This window comes from Candoia aspera, chromosome 4 (genome assembly GCF_035149785.1).
Source record: "Candoia aspera isolate rCanAsp1 chromosome 4, rCanAsp1.hap2, whole genome shotgun sequence".
In the NCBI taxonomy this organism is placed as follows: Eukaryota; Metazoa; Chordata; class Lepidosauria; order Squamata; family Boidae; genus Candoia; species Candoia aspera.
This window is the reverse complement of record NC_086156.1, coordinates 67,004,926-67,017,961: the sequence shown is the minus strand read 5'-3', so window position 1 is coordinate 67,017,961 and position 13,036 is coordinate 67,004,926.

Below are 13,036 nucleotides of genomic sequence, written 5' to 3'. Positions count from 1 at the left end.
GCCAGTTGTTAACAAATTTAAAAGGAATATCATTAAAATGGACATGAGATACTCTGCTTATGAAAATGCAAACCTGTTTCTTTAATGCAAGCACTTTTGACCTATGATTACTTTTAATATGCCCTTCATGAACAACAGACAATGGACATCATCCTTCCGAAATTAAGTTCCACTGACTGGAATTAAGCAGAGGGATTTTCACTGAGATATGAATATTTAAAAGTGTTTAATTTTGCTAGGTAATGTCTAATATTTTACAATTTGAGACTTCAGTGCACTATAAGGGAACTTGAACAATGTGGCTGTTAAGATACCTGCTTCAGAAAGTTCACACAGCAGCATATCATATGATGAAATGGTTTTTGTGCCACACATTTTAGAGTGTAGATACAGTAATTTAGCTGTGTGGGCAGGTCCACAAACACATGATGCATTATTTTGATAATTTTATTATTTTGAGGGTATGCATTCAGGTAAAATACTGTCACCTTAAGTCTGAACATGTCTGTTTCAGGCATAGTTTTACCATATGGTCTCTTTGCCCAGACCAGATCTATACTGATATGCATAGAAAGATAAAAGTGTCCTATTACGGTACCCACATTGCTGTAGACTGTCAGGAGAATAGCATATAGGGAATTCTGAGAGATACCTCCATGCACACTTGGGTATCATTTTCCAAATAACTACTTCACAACACATCTCAAACCACTGCTTAACTCAGGGGCATTTAAATTGTAGTTTGAGTTTTGTGAATCAGCTTTGGGGATTTTAGCCCAATCTATTTATTATATAACTATCCAGAGATGCAAATGCTTTCTCAGTTTCCCCTTAACTACTCATTTTCTCTTTGTACTGTTTTGTCTCTGGAGATCATATGCAAGACTTTGGGGATGGGGGAGGTGGACTATGCACATTTGACTGAAGCAATCGCTCTCTGTAGATAATCAAGTAAAGACCATGTTTTTCAAAAGATAAGTATATGTGGATTTGAGGACAATGCCTGCTTGTTCCTGCATACAGCCATCCTCCCATCAGAGAGGCTGTCAGAAGAATTGGTTATCCTGTCAGGGAAAGAAGAAGGAAGCAGCACCAGCTTGAAAGACAGGGTTAAGGAAACATCATTTTCATCATTCTAATACTTTTTATTGATTTAATGAAAGCCATTTTGTGATATTTGCAGGCATGGAAAAACAACGCTAAGGTAAAGTCTTTAAAATTTTAGGGTCCAATACTATGGAATCATAATCCTCAGCATACAGATAGGCGGTTTCTCTTCTACAATATGAACTTGCTCAGCCTTCTTTGCTTTTATGACCTGTGTAGGCAGAAGTCAGGTATGTGTTCAAATGCAACTACTGCCCATTGTGTATGACAGTATGGCTATCCAGAAATGCATCTTGATGAAGAGTCTATCCATTGTGTTTTATAGGATTACATTCAGGTAGGCATTTCCATTCACAGTCTCAACTTGCTTAAACAAGAGTTAAGCAAAGACTGATCTCCCACCTCCAACAGAAAATATGTCAGTCTGAATTGCATAGGAAAATAATGTTTGCATAGGAAAACTGACTAATTACAGCCTACCTACCTCAAGCAATTTATTCTGGAATAAATCTTTGTTGGGGTTCATGACCTGATGGCTTCCATCCACAACTCTGATTGAGATTCGGTTCCTTTCCCCCTCAAGAATTCCACAATACCATTCTCTTTTAATGTCTAGGCAGAGATAAAAATGAAGAAAGCACCTTTCTTCATTTCAGGAGACAAAGCTGCCTTTGGGGATCTTTTTTTAAAGAAAAGTTTATATGAATTTAGGTTCAAATTGATTATTAGCCAAGATAATATATTGTTAAGTAAACTGAAGATATTTAGGCTGTAGGCCTATAGATCCTAGGAATTCATCCCACAAGTCATAGGATTGGTTAATTTTCCCTCTTTAAGCATTGGAGATGGGAAACGTGGAAGGGAAATCTGACTTTACTCCCAACCTATGCCTCTGGCTCTCAGAAGGTGAGAAATTGAAAGTCTCCAAAGAAGGACATTAAGGTGAATATTGGTTTGAAAGAATCCATAGGATCCTTCCAGCCTGCTGCAATGCTGACAAGATACGATTTAGATGAGCAGCTAAGTTGGGTTAAATACTCCTCCTCTTGTAAGTAATAGCAAGAATATTTTTTTCAGAAAAAGAAAAAAAAAGGGGGGGAGGGAATTTCCTGCTTGTTTACTACTGTCAGGGCTTTGGACTCGTTGGAGTCCATTTTAGGCATAATTCTATCCTATGCACAGATGTCAAATCTGTGACATTTCCATTAATAATTCAACATAAGGTATAGTGCGGTCTTACCATGAATGATAACAGAAAGGCTGTAACATTGGAGAGAGGGGCAGGGACATCTAGTATCCTGAAGAAACATGGACCTTTCATACCTCTTGTGCCCAAAGTTGGTTACCTAAACAAGCAGGGTCAATAAGAATGTAATCATTTTGATATTCTATCCTTGCTGGAATTCTGTTGGGTTTTAACAGCAGCAAAAAATGTTTACTAAGCAGACCAAAACTATTACTAGGTCCTTGAAATCTGCAGTTCAGGCAAATCTCCAGCTGTTGCCTTTTTTAGGTTGCACTGTTGTGTACTTGGTGCAACAATCAAAAGATCTGGACTTTTTTTCCCTTCTGCATTTTTTTTCCTTTTCTAATTAACAAGATCCTTACATATCCTTTGGACATTGTTTCTTAAAGGTGATATTTTAATTGTTTTTCCCCTGAAAAATAAAAATCCTACAATGGTTACAAACTAGTGTATAAACAGTGACAAATACAACCTGCAGAGGTTAAATGGCAAGAAAATTTGGAATGTGTTGTCCACTAGAGTTCCAATTTTTATATGCAAAACACATGATTGATAATATATGAGTGACATTTCATTTCAGTCCTTAATTAACTTGCTGCTAAGAAGATCTTGTCACCTATCCCATTTCTAAGTACTCTGTATTGATACTGGAATCCATAGAAAATGTGTTACTGTATTTATTTGCTTTCTTCCCCTTTTTGATGCCCATTGTGCATTATGTTTGTGGATGTTTTTGTAGTGTAAAGATACAGGATTTTATATTTTTTCATAAAAATAAAAAAACAAGGACGCTTTGTTAGCTCTAGAAATATTTTTTCCTCCTGTCTTGCTGTATGGGGTTATGCTTTGCTGTCATGTTAACTACCAAATGTGTATGCCAATATTACAAGCAGGATAGTCATGTAAGTGCCAATGGTATGCATATAGTACATATATAAAAAGGCGCCAAAGGGGTTATCTTGATTTTTTGATCTGTACATTAAAAGATCATAAATCCCATGGTTTCTCAATAATTAATTAGCAGACCTATGCACCACCTACTTTGAAATATGCATTATGCCATGGGGGGGGGGTATATAATTTTTAATTGATCAATTATCTGGTTTTTAACTGATCGTTCCATTAGTCGTGCATATCCTACTTATTAGTATGCTCTCCAGTAAACATGAAAATGTTTGTGATTTTCATTTTTTTAAAGAGTATACTAGCCAAATCTTTATGGTGGTTTATGAAATAATGAAGAAAGTCTAAACAATCTTACTGTTCAATAACATTGTCAGAGAACAGCCAAGCCAAATGACTCAGAATACTGAACTTTATATCTGTCGTGCCCAGGTGTGTTTTTTTTTATACTTAGTGGGAAGAAAGGATAATCTATTTTACATTTCTAGCTTAAAATGTAGCAAGGGGATCTTTCTCAGACTCTTCAATGATAAATTTCCTCATTAGCAGTCAGAAAAAGGATAGCAAGGGGAAATATTCATTTTTCCTCTTTTCATTTGTTCCTTTTATATTTTTTGAAATAACACTGTTGCACTCAATAAAACTAACTATCCTTTTCCCCACACACAAACACAAATTCACACAGGAAATGGAAGCTACTAAATTATTATTTTTTCCTTGTTGCATGGGGTGTGTGTGTTAATTTCTGCCTGGTTTGTAAGCCTCAGCTAAAAGAAAAACTATTTCCTCTACTTGTCCAGGGAAAAGAAGCCATTTCCATAGCATTTCAATTAAGATAACTTTGTTCCTAAGATTATGCAGATCATTATATATACTACCAGGTGTAAATAGCTTTCCAACAAATGAATAAATCTTGTTATTCTCTTATATGATTAAACAAGGGATCAGCCTTCTCAAATTCTGATTTGAGGAAAATCCTTGTGATTTATGAAGCTTGGCTAGAATGGGTTGTTAACAATCAGTAAATGCAGGCAATACCATTTTCTAGGTGTAGAGTAAGGATACCTGGTTCAGATTTTGATGCTGGAAAGAATACCAATTATTATTTGGAGGTAAGATTCCAAATCAGTGAATTTTGTTTCTAGCTATTTTGTGGGTGTATACAAAGAAATTATTCAGGGCAGCCTTTCTTCAAAGTGGCCCAATTGCTCCATTTACTTCTCAGTAAATAGATAAAATTATTATATAATATATCATATTATATTTAATATTCAGGTAATATTATATCTGCAATGCTAATAATAAAAAGATCCCTATCTCATATACTGTATTTGCTTCTCTCCTACAGTGGGGATCTTTTTGTTCTTTAAAAATAGAATATCCTTCTCACCTGTCAACAAAACTGATATAAGACTTGCAAAGTGTTAATTAGGTACTAGAAACATCTTTGCAGAAGGAAAGAGCAATAGATTTATTAATAATTGGGTTTTTTATAACTAATGTGATACGTGAACAGCAATCAGAGTATATTAACAAATTCTACAAGAGACAAACCTAGTAGCTCTTCCAGATCACAAGACTTCCACCTGTGATGAGTTTTTGTTACTCCCTTTTCATCTGGAAGTGGCATTACAACTGTGATTCTGGGCAACGTACACCACAGTGCTGCACCCTCATTACAATCCTACATGTCTCTCTGGAAAGAAGTAGCAACCAGGATGGTGACTGATTGAAGAGAAACAGCAGAGAAATGTGCATACATAGATGACTTCTGGAAGACAAGCCCAGAAAGTTGTGAGATTTGGGGGAGGAGATTCCCCAATCCCTTCACTCTTTCGCTCTTTCAAGCAGATGTACCACTGTTCATTTACCCTTGTTTGGCTCTAGTTTGGCACAATTTTATTTTGTTAGAATTTCTTTCTCCATCAAATTCTTCATTTTCTTCCTCAATTGCTCTCATTTAGGCAGTCAGCAGTTATGGCCAATTCCAATAAAAGATACCAGTACTGGAACCTCATGTGAACACCACCAGAAGATCAGACCTAAGGCTTCTCTAGACCAGCTTTTTGGTTACACAGTGACAAAACCTACAGTATACCTCTGATACCTCTGATAAGAGGTACAGAGCCTCTGATACTAGGGGTAACGTATACCTATCATGAATAGCTGCTCTGAGTCCATTCTCTATTCATTTGCAAATCCTCTTTTAAAGCCATCCCAATTTGGCAAATGTTATGCCATTCAAATTCATGGAATAACTTCTTAAAAATCATATTAATTTTCTCCATACTGCATAATTTTATATTGCTTTTTTTGTTCGCCCATGAATGACTTTTTCCTAAGCTAAAAAGCTCTAAATATTTCTCAAAGGCCGTTTGTTTCAGCATTTTTATCACTTTGATTCCTCTTTCTGTACTTTTTCAGTTTTGCTGTGTTTTTAGCTCCAAAACTGTGCATAGTATTCCAGGTGTGATGATGACAAGGCTTTGTGCTGAGTTTTAATTATTCCAAACATGTGGTTTGCCTTTTTCATATCAATTGCGCATTGGTTTATCATTGGGGATCCACTGTGACTAAGCTTTCCAAGTCATTCTCAGACAGATTAGGCAAAGGAGATCACTTTTATTTCCTAACATTGAACAGTGTTAATGCCAAGTCTCCCAAGAAATTGTCGTCTTCAAGGAATCTTCACTGTCCTTTTCCTAATAATCATAAACAATTATGACCTCTGATTGCTGTTTTCTAACTTTCTTATTATTTACAAACAATAAATGTTTAAACAATAAATATTTTTTTAAAAATAGTCCAAATCGTACAGATCTTTGGGGGAACTTCACTGTTCATGCATATTGTGCTTTTTTCATTTTTTCTCCTGTTTTATTTCACCTGTTTCAAGTCCAAAATAAATAAGTTCTGTCAGACTGTACATATAACACAGAAAATAATCAGTGCAAAATTAATAATATAGTTCTCAAAAGTAGCTGGTACTACCAGCTTGGTGCAGTGGTTAAAGCACCAGGCTAGACAGCTGGAGACTGTGAGTTCTAGTCCCGCCTTAGCCACGAAGCCACCTTGGGTCAGTCACTCCCCCTCAGTCCTAGGGAGGAGGCCATGGCAAAGCACTTCTGAAATGGCAGAGACTAGTCCAGGCAGCCACCAGGAGTCAACACTGACTCAAAGGCACTAAAGAAGAAAAAACCTACCTTCAACAGCATAATACAGCATAGGCTGAATGACCATGTGCAATGATATGCTGAAAGCCTATCTCAAGTAATTCCCAATGACACCTGGAAGAATTTGCCTGTGGCTGTCCATTGCAGAAACAGTATGAGAATGGTTATACTTAAGGACAGCTAAGTCCTACTGAATGTAACTTCCAATCCACAGAGGTACAAGAAAATAATTCAGGAATTGATTTAAAAAGCATGATTATATTGCTTGCTGGATAAATATTCTGGCTAGTTTCGGGCACATCAAATGCATCATGGATCAAAGCATGGTTTAGCCTATTCTGTGAGTGCAGCCATTGTTTCAATTTCAAGCAGTCATTTAAAAGATGGAACACGAATCTGTACTGTACCTATTTCTCCAAGTACAAAATTGTAAAAGTCTGTTCCAGACTTTAAATGAGGGAAAATATATTTTAATTAAAAGATTGTTCTTTAATTATTTGCCCCACACATAGTTACCATTTACCATGTGTGACAGATTTTTTAAAGGTCTTAATAAAGAAGAGAACATAAAAGAAGGAAGCCAATCAAGAAGTCAACATGACTACATTGGAGAAAAAAAATGTCAGAGACAATTGGAGTGGGAGATTGGATGGCTTGCTGCTAATGGAAAATATAAGAGAATATTTAAAGAATGGACAGTACTAATGGAATACATTATTTATGAGATGGAGGGAAAGGAAGGCATATTGAGGACACTGTCACCCTCTGTGGCAGTGTAGAATAGCATTAATCTTACAAATGGGCAGGCTCTTCCAAAAATCACTGTGGGTTTTAATGCCAGACAGCTAAAGAAATCTGAGACTATGATACTCATGATTAAAGGGGTGGTCTTCAGATGGAAAATGAAAAGCAGAAATTTGCAAAAAACCCTGTCATGTTAGATTACTTCAGTCACCCACATATGTCACCAGGCAAGCACTGTTACATACAGACTTGCATCCAACTTTGGGGTGTAATTGCAAAAACCCAAAGATTGTGTTGTGACAAAAAATAGAGCTAGTTTGGTGTAGTTGTGGAGGTGCTAGCCTAGAAACCAGGAGACTGAGTTTTAGGCCTCCCTTAGGCATGAAAGCGGCTGGGTCACTCTCTCTCAGCCCAACCCGCCTCACAGGGTTGCTGTTGGGAAGATAGGAGGAGGAAGCATTATGTACACCAAATAAAGGCAGAATTTAAATCTAATAAATAAATAAATAAATAAATAAATAAATAAATAAATAAATAAATAAATAAATGTTCCTTCATTATTTCATCATGCAAGGAGGGGGAAAAACAAAAGAAACGAATTGTAATACCCAATAAAGGATATTTTTCTGAGAATATTAAGAACAAAGGTTAAAAAATTTATTACATATAATCAAAGCAAAAAAAAAAATCAAGACTTCTGAATAAGTGAGACAATTACAGTATAAAGACTGTTTTTGATGTCACACATCTATGTAGATGCCGTTTCTTACTAATTTACATTTTATTTCAAGAAAAAAAAATAACAGAACTTCAATCTGCATCGTTTTTCCTCCCTAGCCAAAAAGGGCAGATGTCACAATCTCGTTTCTGATTCCAGCCACCAACTGCTCATGACAGCACCAGGAGACTGTGGGTCTTTCCCCACTTGCACCTAACCATTGCACAAGCATACCCTGGCAACACCTTTTTCCTGCCAAGTCCCCAGGAGCTTGCTTTTTTCTCATCCCCAGGACCTGAGTGAGACAGGCTTAGTCATTCCTAGAGGTACTGGTGTTAAAGTTGTATTTTTGCTCTAAAGCAAACAGCATCTACCAAGGGTTGCAGGGGATACAAAATCTGGTGCAATTTGCTGCCCTTTTTTGTCAGATGAGCTCCAGAGGTTGGATCGAGCCTTCCCAGGTCCCATCTGCTTCAGAGGAGAACAAGCCTGAGTTTCAAGTGAAATCAAACGGAAAGCAACAGCATTGCTGGTGCTGTTCTGCTGTGAAGTGTGTAGGACCTGCGGTGGATTAGAGTGGTTTTTCTCAACCTCAGCAACTTTAAGATGTGTGGACTTTAATTCCCAGAATTCCCCATTCTTAAAGTTGCCAAGGTTGAAAAACACTGGATTAGAGGATAGGAAGAAGAGGATGGGAATGTGAAACATTTTCACAATGGAGAGGTGTGCAAAGTAGTCTCTGAAGGATTTGCATGCATTGGGAGCACTGCATTTAAATCAACTCAAAAATTATCTTCAGTTAGAGGAGGGCAGTGATACGATCTAGTTTCCAGATGGTTCAAATGATTCAGGGTAGTAAAATCAAAAAGAGGTTGCAAAACACTCGAAAGGATATCACCCAACTGCACAAATGGACTTTAAAATGGCAAATGCAGTTTGATAAGTGCTGGTGCAAAGTGATGCACCAAAAAATCCAAATGTCTCATATGCAATAATCGGTCCTGACTGACCTGGAAAAGCTTTTGGAGTCATGGGAGGCAAGTCGATGAAAATGCCAATTCAGTGGATAGCAGCTATATGAAAAGGGGAGGGAGGGGCAAACCTCTGTGCTAAGAATCATTAAGAAAGAGATTAAAAAATCAAACTGCCAATATAGTTATGCTCTTATATAAATCTATAGTGTGACTGGAGCTGGAATATGATGTACCATTCTAGTCACTGCACCTCAAACATTTATATTGCAGAACTGTAAAATAAATGCAGAAAAGGATAATCAAAGCTATTAGGAGGCTAGAAACACCTTTTACACAAAACAACAGTGTCTGGAGGCTTTTGTCTAGTTTCACATCCAGGCTAAGCAGTAAATTGCTGATCTCCTGATAGTCACCCTTGATTCAGGTCCAGGTTTGACTTGGCAGAAGAGTCCCAGGGACCACGTGCTGGATTAGAACCTTGACTGCAAGCAAGAACGGAGCATTGCCCAGAGCAAAGGATTGCCCGCTGCAGGGGATGCCAGAGACTTACCTGTTTTCTCACCTCCAGGTTTCTCCCTCCCATCATTCCCAAATTGATGGCTATTGGTCAATCACTTGATGGCCGTGAGTCTGTTTCATTCAGAGCTATAGAAATTTATATCTATCTATCTATCTATCATCTATCATCTATCTAATTTGTTCCCACCCATCTCCTCCCGTTGGGGGACTCTGGGCGGTTTACAACAATTGATTAAAAACAATAACCATAAAATACACAATATAAAAATACAATAATAAATAATATAAATAAAGGTAAAAATAAAAATAAAAATAATACTATATTATTTTATAGGTATTTATAAATACTATAAATACCTAAAATACAGATAGAGAACTGCAAGCTTCTGAGGTTTTCTGAGAGCTTATCCAAACAATTTCCATTTCTTGAAATAAAAATCACAAATCCCTAAAGAAAAAGGATATTTGAATTTCACAATCAAAAGCAGCTTACCTGGAACTCAGCAGCAATATTTCTGAAGCCTTTTTTCAAATGCTTCCTTCTTTCCTGTGTACTGAATAGATGAAATGGGGGAGCAGCATAATGTTTCCCAACACCATTCCAATTCCTGTTAATCCCAGGTAAATGTGAAAATGGCTCTGTTATCAACAATGGCTCTTTAATCAACAACTGTAGAATGCCACAGAGATGATCTTAGAGCAGTGTTTCTCAACCTTGGCGACTTCAAGATGTGTGGACTTCAATTCCCAGAATTCCCCAGCCAGCAAAGCTCAGCAAATGCTGGCTGAGGAATTCTGGGAGTTGAAGTCCACACATCTTGAAGTCACCAAGACTGCCTTAGTGTAAATATGTAGAAACAGTCACAGAAACAAAAAGCATGCGTGAAGTCTGGGAACTGGAGAAAGAGTGAGAAAGAAGACTGGGGTATAAGAGGAAGAGAAGGGAAAACACTCTCAGGCTTTCAAGATTCTGTTACTATAGTCTCCATCAATAAAGTATAGTTCCAGTCAAACTTGTGGAGTTCTTGATCTGGCCTACCTCAAAGGGCTGACAACAACTATACATGGGATTAGAGACCTAACGTGAACTGGACTTTAAAAGGCTCAGATGTATCCTCTGCTTTCACCTTAGATGCTTAAGCTTTTCTTTTTGCTGTCCTGCATTATGAGAACACTTTTACATGGCTCAAATACTCAATAAAGAGTTGTCCATGCAGATATAACCCTTCCCCAATGAAGAGCTATGCAACTGGCACTCTTCCACAGGTAAAAATGGCAACATTTCATCCAGATCTCGATCGCAGATGCTCAGCCCTCGTGCAGCAGCTCTCACAGCTAAGCTGCTGCTTTGTACCAATGAGTCCAGTGATAGCCTTTGCACATCTGCTGACCCAGCCAGGATAATATCTCTATCAACAACAACAACAACAACAACAAACATTCAGGAGTAGAAAACTAAGATATTTATTGCATCCTTATTTCACTTCCATTAGTCCCCCTTTTTAGCTGTCATTGCTGAATTCATTCTTGTGAATTTGAACATAATCTATCAAAAAATTAAACTGTGATCCCATTGTTGTTCTTTGGCAAAGATAACCGAAGGAAAATGGCTAGTTACCACATAACTTTCTCTTCTACCTTATTCCCACTGGAGTCAGAAAAACAAACACTACTCCTACAAACAAACTGTAGCATGATAAAGAGTAACACATTTTTTGTGTTATAATCACATTTTCACATTTTTGATGAACACACACTCTTCCTCTGCCTATAACATTCCAAGAGAGAGAGCATTTGCTGTTATCCTGTGGCACCTAATTAGGGAGTAAGTGTAATTTGAAAATCTGAAACCATGTCATATCCCTATCAGGGTCAGCTGTTGCTTGCATGGAACTGAGAAGTATGTCCATGCACTGTTTGATACTGTTAGCACCGGCCAGCCATTCTGTCACACGGAGGCTACTGATTATGGCTCACTTTTCAGCAATGACAGCTAATTATTAAGCACTGGGAAAATATGGCAAAACCCACCCCCCATCCCTCCCCCAGTTATGTAAAGAGAGCTGAGCTAACGCACATATGCTGCTATGTATGGCTGCACTCACATGACTGCTTTCCTCAATTAACCATGGCTTAATCAATTAACCCAATTTTCTAGGGTACCACAACACATTGAACCTTATACTAACTAACCTTGCTGAATTTGCATAATACGCTGCTCTAAACTATGATTGGCTGTTTTGTAGTTCAGTGTGCCTCGCCTTTGTATGCAGTATACCTGTGTGTGAGAGGGAGAAGAATGTGGAAGCTTCCAGTTATAAACTGCTTCTGCGACAAAAGCAGAGAAGAAATGCAGTTTTGTCAAGATACATATGAGCTGAAGGGTAGAAGCGCTCTGGTAACAGACTCCTTCTCTTCTGTCCTTTTGTGGCTTTGATATAAGGTAGCTGGTCTACTCTGTGTATTTTGGTAAATAAAGCAAATATTACAGAAACATGGTAAGTGTCCAGTGCTTAGGGCAAATAGGCTGCGCTGTAGGATCTTCTCACTGTCCAAGAAGCCTTATAGTGTGCAACATTATTAAACCTGGGAAATTGTGGTGGAAGAAATAAAATTGTTCCTTCTTGCTAAGGGCTTGATTATTAATGCTATTTGCCAGTAAATTGTAAGGTTAAACTACAAGAAACAATAAATCTTAAAAGCATGAGGGCCCATTGTAGAGGACTACCAAATGTAAATGAAGAAAGCTCAGGCCTTTACTCTCAGGCCATTGGCTTGCAAAATTGGCTTACATGGGATGTAAATATTTACGTGCAGGGAGAGTAGAACATCCTTGGGCGACAAGCCAGTTAGTAATTTTTTTGTTGCAACTAATGTATCAACAGCCATATACAATATTGAACAATGCTAGGGTATCCCCCAGAGGCAATGTGCATTGACCCCGCCTGACCACCCTGACAAGTGGGCAAAGGCTACAGGTTCAAGGATAGAACTGGCTACAGAAGCTAGCTCAAACATTACAATTACACATTGCCACACTGAACATCAGCACCTTGACTGGATGCAGCCATGAACTTGCAGAAATGCTAAAGCGACGCAAGGTGGATATCGCATGCAGACAAGAGACGTGTTGGAAAAGCCAAAAGTCTTGTGATATCAGTGAAGGATACAAACTAATCTATCACAGTGTGTCTGAAAACAAAGGCGTGGCTATCCTAGTAGGCGCTGATCTGCGCAGCCATGTTGCTGAGGTCCATCGATACTCCGATTGCCTCATGTTAACTGTCATCGACCATGCTGCCCATCAATTTCACATTTTCTTGGCTTATGCCCCACAGACTGGATGTAACAAAGAAGAGAAAGAACAGTTCTGGATGGAACTACAAGATTGTGCATCTACATGCCTGCAAGAAGACTTGCTGCTTCTCTGTGGTGACCTAAATGGTCATGTAGGACATGTGCAGGAAGGCTACAATTGTCATGGTGGCAATGGATATGGTATGCAAAATGATAATGGACAGCGAGTCCTGGACCTTTCTGAAGCAAATAACCTCATCATCACCAACATGTTTTTCAAAAAGTGCATCAGCCATGTGGTCACCAGATTAATTTGTCCTCTGTGATGACGTGACTTCCCCACTATCATGGACAT